The following is a 17,545-nucleotide window of genomic DNA, read 5'->3' on the forward strand; positions in this document are numbered from 1 at the left end:
CATAATCATCCAATGAAGTCATGATTCATGACATTCATCATTCATTTATCTCATTTACAACTAGTGTGATCAATAATGCAACATTCACATACATTCACTTATTATAATGAAGCAAGAACGAACATATATCACACAATCATGAAATAACAACCATCACCTACCTAGAAACAAGTTTGAATCCCCTAAGAAACTTGATCCTTCCCTTTCCGAATTTTTTCCGCTTGTCCTTGGTCTAAAATCAATCATAATAACACAGAAATCAATAAAAAATAACTAATTACCTGGATTACCTACAATCCTATCAACCTTAGATCAAACCCACGATCCTTATACCTAGATTAGGGCTTTTTCCACCATAATTTCTAGATCAAAACCCTCCCCCATCAATAATTACCCATTAGATTATGTTCTACGGATCGAAAAATGGATGTGGAGAGTTAAAATCTTACCTTTAGCCTCAAGAATGGTGAAATGTGTCTAGAAACCCCTTGGGTTCGTTCCTTAGCTCTCAAGTTCAAAAATTGCAGAATAAAGATGTTTTGGGGTTTATTTCCGACTTAAATTGCAACTGTCCCGCTATGAAGGCCCCGCCCTGGCAGGAATATTTCCCCCACAGGGCTTGCACGGAACCAGTGAGTCGATTTAAGAATTCCAAACCCCCATTTCACAACACACCTTTAACCAACGACACTTAGAAACTACCTATTCACGCTAAGATCAATTTCGAGAGTTCTACTCACCCGAATTAAATTATGTAAAGTCGTACGGGTTCCTTAACATCTTTGCTATCTATTCATGTGATCAAACTCATAATTAGATCACCCAATTGTTACCATATTTCCGTAGACTTTAATGACTACAATTTCGTCCAAATCTTGACTAGGTTGGGAAATTCGAAGTTACTACGAACAAGTTATCCGACCCAAAAAATTTCCCCGTTGGCTTTTCCATAACAATGGAACCCGGTCGTTACAATAGATACAAATTTACCCATCACTCGTCCCTGAGTGACAAACTTAGGAAAAATAGGCTAAGAAAGAAATGGAGTAGTACTTGAATCGACGAACAATTGGGGATACTTGTCTCACATGTCCTTCTCGGTTTCCCAAGTAGCTTCCTCAACTGGACGATGCTTCCATTGAACTTTCACGGACTTAATCTACTAGGTCCTTAGCTTCCGGACATCATGATCAAGAATTGCAATCGGTTCCTCCTCATATTGGAGATCTTTTTCTAACACAATTGAGTCCCACTTAATGATATAATCCCCGTCACCATGATATCTTTTCACCATGGACACATGAAATACCAGATAAACTCCCGATAGGTTAGGAGGTAAAGCCAATCTATAAGCCACTATTCCTATACATTCAAGAACCTCAAAGGGACCAATGTATCGCGGACTTAGCTTACCTTTCTTGCCAAATCTCATCACCCCTTTCATGGGTGATACCTTATGAAGAACATTTTCACCAGTCTGAAATGCCATGTCTCTTACTTTATGGTCTGCATACTTCTTCTGTCTACTCTGGGCTGCTAAAAGCTTAGCTTGAATACTTCTCACCTTATCATTGATCATCCTTCACTAAATCAAACCCCAATGGTTTCACATCTCTAGCCTCGAACCCTCATATGGGTGATCTACATCCACTCCAATATAATGCCTCAAACGGTGCCATATCAATGCTGGAGTGATAATTATAGTTGTAGGAGAACTCGAATAAAGGTAAGAACTTATCCCAATGTCCTCCAAAATCAATCACACTTGCCCTCAACATGTCTTCTAATGCTTGAATAGTCCTCTTCGACTGCCCGTCCATCTGTGCATGAAAAGCAGTACTAAAAGTGAGTTGTGTGCCCAAGTCATTATGTAATTTCATCCAAAACTTGGAGGTAAACTGAGTACCACGGTTTGAGATGATAGAAAGGGGCACCCCATGCAACCTTACTATCTCTTTCACACAAACCTTAGCCAATTGTTCAACATTATAATCTATTCTCACCGAAATAAAATGGGCTAACTTATTCAATCTATCAACCACCACTCAAATAGAATCAAACTTTCCCAAAGTCTTGGGAAGACCAACCACAAAATCCATGGCTATCATTTCCCACTTCCATTTGGAATTGGCATTCTTTGAAGCAAATCTGCAGGCCTTTGATGTTCATACTTTACTTGTTGACAATTTTGACACTTAGCCACAAACTCCGCTATATCCTTCTTCATGCCCGGTCACCAGTAAATTCACTTCAAATCTCTGTACATCTTTGTCACACCCGGATGAATGGAATATCGCAAACCATGGGATTCAGTCAACAATTTCTTAATCAAGTCATCAACTCGAGGAACACAATCCTTCCTTTAAAATTGACCACACCTTCTGCATCAAGAGTGGTCTCTTGTGCCTTACCAATTACAGTCTTCCTCTTTAGTTCATTCAAATTTTCATCCTCGAATTGCTTGGCCTTAATCAGTTCCATAAATGTGGCCCTTACTTCAATGCTAGCTAACACCCCACATTTTTCTGAGATGCCCAACTACATGAACTTATACTCCAAGGTCTGAATTTCCCTACCCAAAGGTCGCTTGGCTATACTCAAGCAAGCTATACTACCCATACTCACCGCTTTTTGACTCAAGGCGTCTGCCACCATATTAGCCTTACCCGGATGATATTGAATGGTCACATCATAATCTTTGAGTAGCTCCATCCACCTTCGTGGTCTCAAATTCAGATCATTTTGAGTGACACGTGTTGCATGCTATGATGATCAGTAAATACTTCACACTTAACACCATCGAGGTAATGCAACCAGATCTTAAGAGAAAACACTACCGCTGCCAACTCCAAATCATGTATTGGATAATTCCTCTCATGCACCTTTAATTGACATGATGCATAAGTTATAACATTCTTATCCTGCATCAACACAGCACCCAAACCAGAATGTGAAGCATCACAATAAACAATAAAATCCTTACCTTCAACCGGTAATGCTAGAATGGGTGCAGTGGTCAAAAAAGTCTTGAGCTTTTGAAAGTTATCGTCACATTTTCAGTCTATTCAAATGGTATCTCTTTTTTGGTCAAATTTGTCAAGTGAGTGGCAATAGAAACAAAGTTCTTCACAAATCGACGATAGTAGCTAGCGAGCCCCACAAAACTTCTAACTTCTGTCACAGAGCTAGGTTGAACCCAATTCTTAACCGCCTCAATCTTTTGGGGATCTACCATTACCCCTTCTCTTGAAACTATATGCCCCAAAAATGAAACCGAAGTCAACCAAAATTCACACTTCAAAAATTTAGCATACAACCTTTGTTTCCCAAGAACACCCAGAACAATACGAAGATGGTCGGCATGCTCTTCCTCACTTTTTGAATAGACCAAAATATCATCAATAAAGACTGACGAATGAATCAGGCAATGGCTTGAACACTCCATTCATTAAACTCAGAAAAGCGGCGGGCGCATTAGTCAAACCAAAGGACATAACTAGAAACACATAGTGCCGATAGCGGTTCTAAACACCGTCTTGGGCACATCCTCAGGCCTAATTTTTAACTGATGGTAGCCAGACCTTAGATCAATCTTGGAGAAAACTGATGCAACTTGCAATTGGTCAAAAAGATCATCTATTCGAGGCAAAGGGTACTTGTTTCGAATAGTGACTCTATTCAATTGCCGGTAATCTATACACATTCTCATACTACCATTCTTTTTCTTAACAAACAAAACGGGAGCACCCCATGGGGAAGCAGTAGGACAAATAAATCCTTTATCAAGAAGCTCTTGGATTTGAACCTTGAGCTCTCTTAATTCTGCTAGGTCCATACGATATGGAGGGATAGAAATGGGGCGGGTACCAGGTTCTAAATTAATGCAGAAATCTATATCCCTATCTGGAGGGGCAAATCATTAGGGAACATTTCTCTAAATTCTGACACCACAAGAATAGACTCAATAGGTGGAGACTCAACCTCAATATCCCGAATATGAGCTAAATAAGCCAAAAAACCCTGCCCCACCAGTTTTCTAGCTCGAATGGAGGATATGATCTTAGATTGCTTTGGTTGTACACCCCTTCCCACTCTAACTTTCCCCTTCCCAGAATTTCTAGAGTTACAGACTTAGTGTTACAATTTCGCACCGCATTATAGGGGGACAACCAAGTCATGCCTAAGACTATATCAAAGTCAGTCATATCCAAAATCACCAAATCAGCTCAAGTTTGAAAACCAATAAACAAAATAGGACAAGCACGATAGACATGAGTGACTATGACAGACTTTCCAACTAGGGTAGAAACATGGATGGGGGAATCAAGTATATCACAAATCATAGCAAAAGTTGCAGCAAATGGCACGGACACATAAGAATAAGTTAACCCAGATCAAATAACACATTAGCTATCCGGTCAAAGACAAGAATAGTACTTGTGATGACTGCGTCAGACGCCTCTGCCTTATTCTTACCCGGAAAAGCATAACACCGACCCCTATCATCATGACGGGCGACTTCTCTGCTTGGCTGCACTATACATCTGCCTGCATTACCACTGCTCTAGTCTGCGGCTGCGCATAATCTATCATACGCGGGTGGGGATAATCTCTCCTCATATGCTCAGGTCCTCCACAATTATAGCAAGTACAATCAAAGGATGGACTGCTGCCCGTCAAAGGCGCGAATCCCTGGCTGTCCCGAATCACATTATGAGGTGGATTTCCCGAGTAATTAACTGTAGAGACGGGCATAGCAGACTTAATTGGCAAGGCTGCAAGTGTTGGCCTCCCTGAACCTCTGGAATAAAATCCCTGAAAGTTGCCTGAATTTTTGGCTTTCTTGGCCAATGCCTTAGCCTGATCGTGTCGCCTCACCCCCTCCACATTTTTAACAAAGTCTGTCACCTCCTAAAGCTCCTCCCTGCAGAGGTCATATGAATAGATAATACCTATAACTCAGAATTTAGTACCTTAATAAATAAATGGATCCACTCTTCCTTAGTAGTCACCAACTGCGTAGCATATCTAGACAAGGCATGAAACTTGGCCTCATAAGTGTCACAAACATCCCACCTTGCTCCAAAGCCATGAACTCATCCTTCTTACGATCTCTCAAAGTCCTAGGCACATATTTCTCCAAAAACAGATCATGAAACTGGGTCCAAGTGAGTGGGGATAGAACTGAAGATCTGCATTCCATATAAGCTCTCAACTACTGCTAGCCTCACCTTGAAGCTGAAATGTCACGAACTCAACCCCATGCAGATGGACAATCCCCAACTTATGAAACCTCTCATAGCAATCTAGGATGAACTCATATGCATCCTCACTCTCAAATAATGGAACATAAGCAGTTTCAACTTCAAAACCTTGGTCAACATCTTATGTTCATTACCAGTCATAATAGGACCCATTAAAGGATGGAAGAAAGCATCATTACCTACATTCCCCCACCTTGGGGACAATGATAGAAATAGGAGGATTGGTGGGAGCTTGAGTTGCTTGAACAGAGGGAAGCACTCCAGGACCAACCAACCCTTTTAAGAATGACATAATTTGCTGAGCTAACACTGGGTCTATGGAAGGAATACATGTTGTCTCAGCCTGCACTTCTTACTCTTGTCCAGCCTCCTCAACATTTTCAACCTCACTATTCTTCTCTATCTCTTTAAAATGCACGGGTGGGGCCTCATTTCTGGGAGCATTTTTGATCGGTACTCCATCCCTAGTAGGCACCACTCTTCCTCGTCCTCTACCCCTAGTTCTTCTTCTACCCCTGCCTCTACCGCGACCTCTCGCTGCAGATTCCTCACCTAAATCATTGACGGGAGCTACGGGCCTAACGTCGATGAATCTATTGTTAACCATCTACGGACAGAAGAGTGAAAAAGGTTAAATACCAATTCAAATCGACAGATACCAATTGGAATCAATTTATAGCACAAAGGAGACAAGAGAAAAAAGAGAGATTTCCTAAAGTCATATAGCCTCTCGAAGAAAAGTAAAGACGTCTCTGTACCGTTCCGCAGGACTCTACTAGATTCATTTTGGTACTTCGAGATCAATGAACCTAGGCTCTGATACCAACTTTTTCATGACCTGGACCATCGTGATTGGCACCAACACTAACCCTCCAGTGGGAGAATTATTTATACTAATTAGCTAACCAACTTAAGCGACATACTAAAGTATTTAAAGTTACGGAAGGAAGTTTAAATAACTAAATACTGAAGTTCCCATAAGCTTCAAAAAGATCTAACAATGAATTTCGAAATTAAATTCCCAGAACCTGAAAGTCAATGTACCAAAACTCTAACAAGATCCATAAGACTAATCAAGAAGGGTTACAACCCCAAACTAAAGAACTAATAACTAACTAGAAAGTCCAAGTCCGAAATGTGGACATAGACACAAAAAGAACTCATAGCAGCCTGGAAGAACTGGCTCACTCTTGAATTCGATCGACGAGCACTGATCTTTCAAACGAGGTCTGTTAATAGCCGCTTGAAGATGCCATGTACTTAACAAATAAACAGAAAGTGCAGTATCAACACACAACTGATTTCACGTATTAGGACAATTCATCCAATATTACGTGCCAACGATTGTAAAGTAGTAATATAACCCAACTAGTGAGTTGGGGTCAAGTACCAAAGGAGTGGTTTGTAATTGAGAATTAATAGGCAAGTACGAATATGCTCAAGTCAATCGTAACTAAAAAACATTTACGAATAAAAGCATGGTTTAAATTATAGGTGACACAAGTGTCAAATATCAGAGGGGGTTCGTTTCAATTATCAATTAAAACAGAAAATAATACGAAAATAACAATTATGGAGATGGGATTCTTGGGTTGTGATAGGATTATGAACTAAGATAGACAATCGGGTAATTGCAATTAATAGTAAACAATTGTGAATCGGTGAATAAGCTAGACTTTAGTGGGGATAAACTTTATCTCAAACAATTTACCCCTAATCAAATTGGTTTCTCTCGAACACCAATAAGCAGCAATTAAGCACAGTCTTCGCTTTAGTCCATTCACTCTCTTGAGCTGAATGTGTGAAAAAGCGTTTAGGGTTCACTCTCTCGAGCTGAACCCATGACAACCCAATACCCACAGACCATTGATTCAGTAATTTTGGTTATCAAACCTCTCTCTCGAACAAGCCAAAAACACAAAGTTAAGATTTTATTTGCAACTACAACCCATTAAATTTAAGCATAATTACTGAATGAAAACACCTTTAAACAATAATTAAACTATCAATTAACAATACCCAGCAGTTATATCAACCCATAATCACATAATTACACCCCAAGAATTAGGGTTTTAGCTAGACATCATAAAAAGGTAAAAATCGTTACCAAGTTGTGTTTTCATAAATTGGGTAGGATTGATATTGTCTTTACAAAGGTCTAAGATGAAGAATCTTCAACGCCCACTTCCAATTTCTGAGAAATGGAAATCTTCAAAGCTAAGGAAATATTATCTCCAAAAACTCAGTTCTAAGCTCTCAACTTCAAAATTGAATGTTAGATTCTAAAACTGCATACTTAACTAAGAATTTAAAAATGTATTTATAGTTGTCAAAAAATGTGCTGCAAAAGACCATTCGGCGTAGTCAGTCGAGATCGCTGATCCACTCGACAATCCGCCCTTTTGTCAATTCCATTGCCTTTTTAGTTTGGCATTTAGCATCTTCAAGTTCTATAACTTTGGGCAATATGGTACTGCATCGCGGAATCGTTCGGCGACTCGCGGATTACTCCTTTCTATCACCGACTTGATTTTCTTCTTTAGGGATTGGCACACTTGAACATTAGGCGAGACATCAGCCATTTGGTGATTCACCCAATGGATTAGGCGATCCTCAGGCCTTTTTTTTCATCTTTTCAACTGTCTTGTACCTTTTGCTCATTAGTGTCCATGCTTTGTTTCTCAATCAAAATACCAGAAATTCAAGGATTTACATTAGTTATTGGCACAAAATATGCATTTGAGGACACTAAATCTATAAAAATAAAGCCCTAAATAAGTCCAAATCATGGACTCATCAACAACCACAGTGTACTGGTAGGATCGCGCCACTATCCCACTAAGTGCAACATACATAAGTCATCACAACATAACAATAATATGCATACACCGAACATATACAATATCATCATCATTTACGAACAATGTAAAATTTCACAATTCTTAAGATACATAATTATGTCAAGTCATTGGTCCTCTCATGGAACCCAAACCCAAACTGTTAGCATACTGGAACGTCGTACCCAATCCAAGGTTTATGCCGGAACGTGGAAACAGATCCCATAATTATGCCGAAACGTGGCAGCCAATCCAAGGTTTATGCCAGAATGTGGCAACTGATCCCAGCGGGGTGAGGGACGTTGTGGCGGCTTTGACGTGCCTTAAAAATGTAAATAAACCCCTAAATGACCTTATTTTACACCTTTCAATTTTTAGAGCTAAGGAACGAACCACAGGCGACTCCTAACAGTTTTTCACCATTCTTGAGGCTAAAGGTAAGCTTTTCACTCCCCGAATCCATTTTTTGATTCGTAGAATGTAATAGAATAGGTAATTAATGATGGGGGAGGGTTTTGACCAAGATTCTATGGTGGAAACAACCCTATTTTGGATACTTGGGATCATGGGTACGATCTAGGGTTCATAGAATCGTTAGAAATTTGGGTTATTAGTGATTTTTTATTGATTTCCATTTTGTATTGATTGTTTGCAGACCAAAAACAAACGGAACGAATTCAGAAAGGGAAGGATCAAGTATCTTAGGGTTTCAACCTTGTTTCGAGGTAGGTGATGGTTGTGATTCTATGATTGTGTGATGTATGTTTGTTCTTGCTCCATTATGATACCTGCACATATGCGAATGTTGCATTGTTGATCACAGTTGTTGTAAATTAGATAGATGAATAACTATATACCATGAAATCATGACTTAAATGTATGATCTTGAGGATATAGTTGTGATTGTGATTTTGATTGTTATTGTAGTGTGTTAAATGGATCGGTTGCCACGTTTTAGCATAACTAATTGGAATCGGTTACCATGTTTCGGCATAATTATGGGATTGGTTGCCATGTTCTGGCATAAACATTGGATCGGGTGCCACGTTCCGGTTTGCTAACTGTTTGGGTTTGGGTTCCATGAGAGGACCAATGACTTGTCATAATTGTGTATATTGTTAAGCATGTGATAATCGATATTGTATATGTTTGGTATTTTGCATGTTTATAATGTTGTATTGACTTGCTTATGTTATACTTAGTGGGATAGCCGCGTGATCCTACCAGTACACTGTGGTTGTGTACTGATACCGCACTTGCTCTTATTTTGTTGAGTACAAGGCATCTTCAAGCGGCTACTGACAGACCTTGCTTAGAAGATCGGTGATCGTTCGAATTCAAGGGTGAGCAAATTCTACCGGGCTGCCATGAGTCCTCTTTGTTTTATGTCCACCATTTCAGACTTAGACTTGTTCTAGTTAGTGTTAGTTCATTAGATTGGGGTTGTTTCCCTTCTTGTTTAGACTTTTGGTTCGTTATTAGATGTTTTGGTACATTGACTTTCAGGTTCTAGATTATTCTTCCGCATTGTTTAGTTCGTTGTTAGACTTTTGTTGGAGTTTATTGGAACTCCTTATTTATTTCCTTAGTATTTAACTTGCTTCCACAACTTAAATGCCTTAGTTTTGGTTTAGTTGCTTGGTTTGGGTTGTAGTAGTGGTTTTCCCACCGGAGAGTTAGTGTGGGTGCCAATCACGATGGTCGGGGTCATGACAAAGTTGGTATAAAATCGTAGGTTCGTTGATCTCGCTGTACCAAAATGAGTCTAGTAGAGTCTTGCGGAACGGTACGGGGATGCCTTTACTTTTCTTCGAGAGTCTATAGTATTTTAGGAAATCTCTCTGTTTTCCCTTGTCTCTTTTTGTGCTATGACTTGATTCCAATTGCTATCTGGCGATTCAAATTGGTATCTAACCTCCTTCACTCTTTTGTTCAAAGATGGTTAATCCTAGATTAAACGGCATTAGTCCTTTAGCTCCCATCAACGCTCCAATTAAGGAATCTGTTGCGAGAGGTCGCGGTCGAGGCAGGGGTAGAAGAAGAGCTAGGGGTAGAGGCCGTGGAAGATTAGCGCATGCTGGTAATGGAGCTCCTGTTGAGAATGCTCCTGTGAATGAGAACCCTCATGCGCATCATGAAGAGATTGAAAAGGAGAATGTTGAGGATGTGGGACAAGAGGATGAGGTGCACTCTAAGGTTACCGATATTACCCCTCATAGACCCAGTGTTAGCTCAACAGATCATGTTATTCTTGAAAGGGTTGGTTGGTCCTGGAGTGCTTTCTTCTGGTCATGAAACTCAAGCTCCTACTAATCCTCTTGTTGCTAGCACTGTGCCTAAGGTGGGTGGGACTGGAGGTAATGATGCTTTCTTCCACCCTTTGTTGGGCTCTGTTATGACTCGTAATGAGCATGAAATGTTGACTATGTTTTTGAAGATAAAGCCTCCTGTATTTCTTGATTCTGAGAAGAAGGATGCTTATGAGTTCATCTTAGATTGCCATGAGAGGCTTCATAAGTTGGGAATTGTCCATCAGCATAGGGTTGAGTTTGTATCCTTTCAACTTCAAGGTGAGGCTAAGTAGTGGTGGAGAGCTTACATGGAATGCATATCTTCAACTTTACCTCCACTCACTTAGACCCAATTTCATGCTCTGTTTCTAGAGAAGTATCTGCCTAGGACCTTGAGGGGTCGTAAGAAGGATAAGTTCATGGCTTTGGAGCAGGGTGGTGTGACTATGGCTGCTTATGAGGCCATGTACCATGATTTGTCTAGATATGCTACTCAATTGGTGACTACTAGGGAGGAGAGGATCCGATTATTTATTAGGTGACTAAATTCTGAGTTACAAGTATTATGTGTTCATATGATTTCTGCAGAGAGGAGCTTTAATGAGTTAACATACTATGTTAAGAAAGTGGAGGGGGTGAGGCGAGACGGTCAAGCTAAGGCATGGGCAAAAAGGGTGAAGAACTCGGGTAACTTATAAGGTTCTTATTCAAAGGGGTCCGGAAGGCCAACGCTTGCAGCCAAGCCAATTTAGTCTGATATGCCCGCCTCTGCAGGTAAATACTTAGAAACTCCATCTCATAATTTTCAGGATAGCCAGGGAGTCGCGCCTTGACATACTATCTTTTGATCGTACTTGCTACAACTGTGGTGAACCTAGGCATATGAGGAGAGATTGTCCCCACCCACGTGTGTTATATTCTGCGCAGCAGCAGTCTAGAGCAGTGGTACCCATGTGGAATCGTAATAATGGTTAAGGACGTCCACAAGGTGGGCGAGGAGGTAATCAGCGAGGCCCTAGGGATTGAGGAAATGGTAATACATGCAGGGGTAACACGAAACCAGGTAGGGAAGTAGCTCGTCAAGATGATAGAGCTCAGTGTTATGCATTTCCGGGCAAGAATGAGGTAGAGGCATCTGAAGTAGTGATCACAGGTACTATTCTTGTTTGTGATCGGATGGCTTATGTGTTGTTTGATCTGGGTTCTACTTTTTCTTATGTATCCGTGCGATTTGCCTTAAAGTTTGATATGAATTGTGATATACTAGATACCCCTATCCATGTTTCTACCCCAGTTGGAGAGTCAGTCATAGTTACCCATGTCTATCATGCTTGTCCTATTTTGTTTATGGGTTTTCAAACTTGGGCTGATTTGGTGGATTTTGGGATATGACTGACTTTGATATAATCTTAGGCATGACTTGGTTGTCCCCCTATTATGCCGTGCTTAATTGTAATACTAAGTTTGTAACTCTAGAAATTCTGGAAAGGGAAAAATTCAAGTGGGAAGGGTTGTACAAGCCTAAGCAAGCTAAGATTATATCCTCCATTCGGGCTAGTAAATTAGTAGAGCAGGCGTGTTTGGCCCATATTAGGGATCTTGAGATTGAGGCTCCATCCACTAGGTCTATTCCGATGGTGTCAAAATTTAGAGAAGTGTTTCCTAATGACTTGCCTGGTATGCCTCCGGATAGAGATATAGATTTTTGCATTGATTTAGAGCCTGGCTCCGGCAGAGTTAAGAGAGCTTAAGGGTCAAATCCAAAAGCTTCTTGGTAAGGGATTTATTCATCCTAGTGCTTCCCCATTGGGTGCTCCAGTTTTGTTTGTTAAGAAAAAAGATCGTAGTATAAGAATTTTGTATAGATTACTGGCAATTAAATAGAGTCACCAATCAAAACAAGTATCCCTTGGCTCGAATAGATGATCTTTTTGACCAATTGCAAGTTGCATCAGTTTTCTCTAAGATTGATCTAAGGTCTGGCTATCAATTGAAAATTAGGCCTGAGGATGTGCCCAAGAAGCCGTTTAGAACCCGCTATGGGCACTATGAGTTTTTGGTTATGTCTTTTGGTTTGACCAATGGGCCTGCACCTTTTATGAGTTTAATGAATTGGGTGTTCAAGCCATTTCTTGATTATTTCGTCACAATTTTTATTGATGATATTTTGGTCTATTCAAAAGGTGAGAAAGAGCATGCCAACCATCTTCGTATTGTTTTGGGTGTTCTTGGGAAACAATGGTTTCATTCTAAATTTTCTAAGTGTGAATTTTGGTTGACTTCTGTTGCATTTTTGGGACATGTAGTATCAAAAGAAAGGGTAATGGTAGATCCTCAAAAGATTGAGGTGGTTAAGAATTGGGTTAGGCCTAGCTCTGTGACGGAAGTTAGGAGTTTTGTTGGGCTCTCTAGCCATTATCATCGATCTATGATGAACTTTGCTTCTATCGCACACACTTGACTAATTTGACCAAAATGGAGATACCATTTGAATGGACTAAAAAATGTGACGAGAGTTTCCAAAAGCTCAAGATTCTCTTGCCCACCGCACCTATTCTAGCATTACTGGTCGAAGGTAAAGATTTTATTATTTATTGTGATGCTTCACATTCTGGTTTGGGTGTTGTGTTGATGCAAGATAAGAATGTTATAGCTTATGCCTAGCGTCAATTGAAGGTGCATGAGAGGAATTACCCAACACTTGATTTGGAGTTGGCAGCGGTAGTGTTTGCTCTTAAGATTTGGCGGCATTACCTTTATGGTGTTAAGTGTGAGGTATTTACTGATCATCGCAGTTTGCAACATGTGTCCACTCAAAAGGATCTCAATTTGAGACAACGAAGGTGGATGGAGTTACTTAAAGATTATGATATCACCATTCAATACCATCCCGGTAAGGCTAATGTAGTGGCATATACGCTTTGAGTCGGAAAGCGGTGAGTCTGGGTAGTTAAACTTGCTTGAGTGCATCCAAAAGACCTTTGGCTAAGGAAATTCAGACCTTAGAGTCTAAGTTCATGCAGTTGGGCATCTCAGAAAGAGGTGGGGTGTTAGCTAGCATTGAAGTGAGGGCCACATTCATTGATGAGATCAAGGCCAAACAATTTGGAGATGAAAATTTGGAGGGGCTTAGAAAGAAGACTGCGATTGGTAAGGCACAAGAGACCACTCTTGATGCAGATGGTGCGCTCAATTTTAAAGGGAGAATATGTGTTCCTAGATTAGATGACTTGATTGAGAAATTGTTGACAGAGTTTCATAGTTCGCGATATTCTATCCATCCGGGTGTGACCAATATGTACCGAGATTTGAAGTAAATTTATTGGTTGCCGGGCATGAAGAAGGACATAGCGGAGTTTGTGGCGAAGTGTTAAAATTGTCAAAAAGTGAAGTATGAACATCAAAGGCCTACATGTTTGCTTCAAAGAATGCCAATTCCTGAATGGAAGCGGGAAAGAATAGCCATGAATTTTGTGCTTGGTCTTCCCAAGACTTTGGGGAAGTTTGATTCTATTTGGGCAGTGGTTGATAGATTGACCAAGTCAGCCCATTTTATTTCGGTAAGAATAGATTATAATGCTGAACAATTGGCTAAAGTTTACGTGAAAGAGATAGTAAGGTTGCATGGGGTGCCCCTCTCTATCATCTAAGACCGTGCTACCCAATTCACATCCAAGTTTTGGAGTAAATTACATGATGAATTGGTCACACAACTCACTTTTAGTACAACCTTCCATCCACAGACAGACGGACAGTCAGAGAGGATTATTCAAGTGTTAGAAGACATGTTGAGGGCATGTGTGATTGACTTTTGGAGGGCATTGGGGATAAGTTCTTACTTTTGTGTGAATTCTCCTATAATAATAGTTATCACTCCAGCATAGATATGTCACCATTTGAGGCACTCTATGGGAGGGGATGTAGATCACCCATAGGATGGTTCGAGGCAAGGGATGTGAAACCTTTGTGAGTTGATTTAGTGAAGGATTCTCAAGATAAGGTGAAGAGTATTCAAGCTAATCTTTTAGCAGCCCAGAGTAGACAGAAAAAGTATGCGGATCATAAGGTAAGAGACATGGTGTTTCTAACTGGTAAAAATGGTCTTCTTAAGCTATCACCTATGAAAGGGGTGATGAGATTTGGTAAGAAAGGTAAGCTAAGTCCTAGATACATTGGTCCCTTTGAGGTTCTTGAATGTGTGGGATCGGTAGCGTATAGATTGGCTTTGCCTCCTAATCTATCGGGTGATCATCCAGTATTTCATGTGTCCATGTGGAAGAGGTATCATGGTGACGGGTATTATATCATTAAGTGGGACTCAATTGTGTTAGACAAAGATCTCCAATATGAGGAGGAACCGATTGCAATTCTTGATCGTGATGTGCGCAAGTTGAGGACCAAGAAGATTAAGTCTGTGAATGTTCAATTAAAGCATCGTCCAGTGGAGGAAGCTACTTGGGCAACCGTGAGAGATATGTGAGAGAAGTATCCGTAATTGTTCGTCAATTCAGGTAATACTTCATTCCTTCCTTAGCCTATTTTCCTACGTTTGTCACTCGGGGATGAGTGATGGGTAAATTGGTATCTATTGTAACGACCAGGTCCCGTCGTTATAGAAATGTCAACGGGGGGAAATTTGGGGCCGAAAAACATTTTTGCAGTATTTGCATTTTCCCAACCTAGTCCAGATTTGGACGAAATCAGAGTCATTAACGTGTAGGGAAATCTGGTAACAATCGGGGTGAGTTAATTTTGATTTTGATTAGATGAGTAGTTAGATAACTCGTTAAGGAATCCGTACAACTTTACGGAATTGAATTCAGGTGAGTAGAACTCCCGAAATGATATTAGCGTGAAGGGTATTTTTTGATAATCATGGGTTAGAGGTGTGTTGTGAAATGGGGATTTTGGAATTATTAAAATAGCTCACTCTTTCGTGCAAGCCGCTCTAGCGGTGCTTATGGTCACTCTGACGGGGCTGCTACAGCGGGGTGAGGGCCGGTGTGGCGGGTTCGACGCGACTTAAAGTCGTAAATAAACCCCTAAACGACCTTAATTTGCACTTTTTGATTTTTAGAGCTAAGGAACGAACCTCAAGCGACTCCTAACATTTTTTCACCATTCCTGAGGCTAAAGGTAAGTTTTTCACTTCCTGAATCCGTTTTTCGATCCGTAGAACATAATATAATGGGTAATTAATGATGGGGGAGGGTTTTGATCTAGATTTTATGGTGGAAACAACCCTATTTTGGATACTTGGGATCATGAGTTTGATCTAGGGTTCATAGAATTGTTACCAATTCGGGTAATTAGTGATTGTTTATTGATTCCCGTATTATATTGATTGTTTGTAGAACAAGAACAAGCGGAACGAATCCGTAAAGGGAAGGATAAAGTTTCTTAGGGTTTCAAGCTTGTTTTGAGGTAGGTGATGGTTCTGATTCTATGATTGTGTGATGTATGTTTGTTTTTGCTCCATTATGATACTTGCATGTATGCGAATGTTGCATTGTTGATCACACTTGTTGTAAATGAGATAGATGAATAATTATATGCCATGAAATCATGACTTAAATGTATGATCTTGAGGATATACTTGTGATTGTGATTGTGGTGTGTTGAATTGATCGATTGCCACGTTTCGGCATAACTAATTGGGATGTGTTGAGAATATGTCTCAGGATATTGCAGAAATAAAATAGTTTGATATTTTTAGGATTTTTAAATTATGTTATTAGTGTCCTATTTGACTTATATTTAGGAGTTAGTTCTTTTTATTTGTCATTTGAATTAAGCTGATAAGTTAGTATCTTATTTTTCTATTTTTAGTTAGGAATTATATCTCAAAATGCAAGTCTCTGAATTATTAATAAAATAACTCCCTTTGATAATAGTGTAGTATTTTTTCTCTCAAAGTCTTTCTCTGTTATTTTCTTTATTTCTTTATCAAAAAACCAACAATTGGTATCTAGAGCCTACTTCTCGAGGGACCTGTGAGTAGAAAAATGGATTCCGAAAAAAGCTTTTCACGAATGGCTCCTCCTATTTTTGATGGTGAGAATTATCAACTATGGGTTGTGAGAATGGAAACTTACTTGGAGGTACTTGATCTTTGGGAAGCAGTGGAAGAGGATTATGAAATTAATCCGCTGCCAAATAATCCCACCGTGGCCTAGATCAAGAGTCACAAGGAAAAGAAAATCATTAAGTCAAAGGCAAAAGCAACTTTGTTTGTTGCTGTTTCGACAACTGTTTCACGAAAATCATGACTCTCACATCACTAATAGATATTTGGAATTATCTGAAGAAAGAATATGCTGGAGATGAAAGAATACAAGGAATGAAGGTATTAAATTTAATGAGGAATTTCGAATTGCAGAGAATGAAAGAGTCAGAAACAGTCAAGGAATACTCTGACAGATTGCTTGGTATTGTCAACAAGGTAAGATTACTACGCACTGAATATAAAGATACAAGAATTGTTGAAAAAGTTCTTGTTACAGTGCCCGAAAGAAATGGAGCATCTATAACTACCTTGGAAAACACACAAGATCTGTCCAAAAATTACCTTGGCAGAATTGTTAAATTCTTTGCAGGCTTAGGAACAAAGGAGACTTATGAGGCAAGATGGCATGGTTGAAGGAGCATTAGTAGCTAGCCACAAAAACTCAAAGCAAGGGTAAATTTTTGAAAAATTACCCACCTTGTCAGCACTGTGGAAAAATGGACATCCTCCATATAAATGTTGGAAAAGACTAGATGCACAGTGCAAGAACTGCAAGCAACTTGGTCATGAAGCTGTGATTTGCAAAAGCAAATTTCAAAAAGATGAAAACAGTTGCCCAAGTCACTACTGAAGAAGAAGAAAAAGATCACTTATTTGTGGCAACTTGTTTTACAACCAAAAAATCTGATTTTTGGATGATTGATAGTGGTTGTACAAACCACATGACATATGAAAGAAATATTTTTAAAGAGTTCATTCCTATGAAAAATAAGAAAGTCATAATTGGGAATGGTGATTGTATTCCTGCAAAAGGAAAAGGGTATGTTTCTAATTAAAACAAATTCAGGTACAAAAATAATTTCTATGTTCTTTATGTGCCTGATATTGATAAAAGTTTGTTTAGTGTTGGTCAGTTAATAGAAAAAG

The sequence above is a fragment of the Solanum tuberosum genome, unplaced genomic scaffold, assembly GCF_000226075.1.
Source record: "Solanum tuberosum cultivar DM 1-3 516 R44 unplaced genomic scaffold, SolTub_3.0 scf00525, whole genome shotgun sequence".
In the NCBI taxonomy this organism is placed as follows: Eukaryota; Viridiplantae; Streptophyta; class Magnoliopsida; order Solanales; family Solanaceae; genus Solanum; species Solanum tuberosum.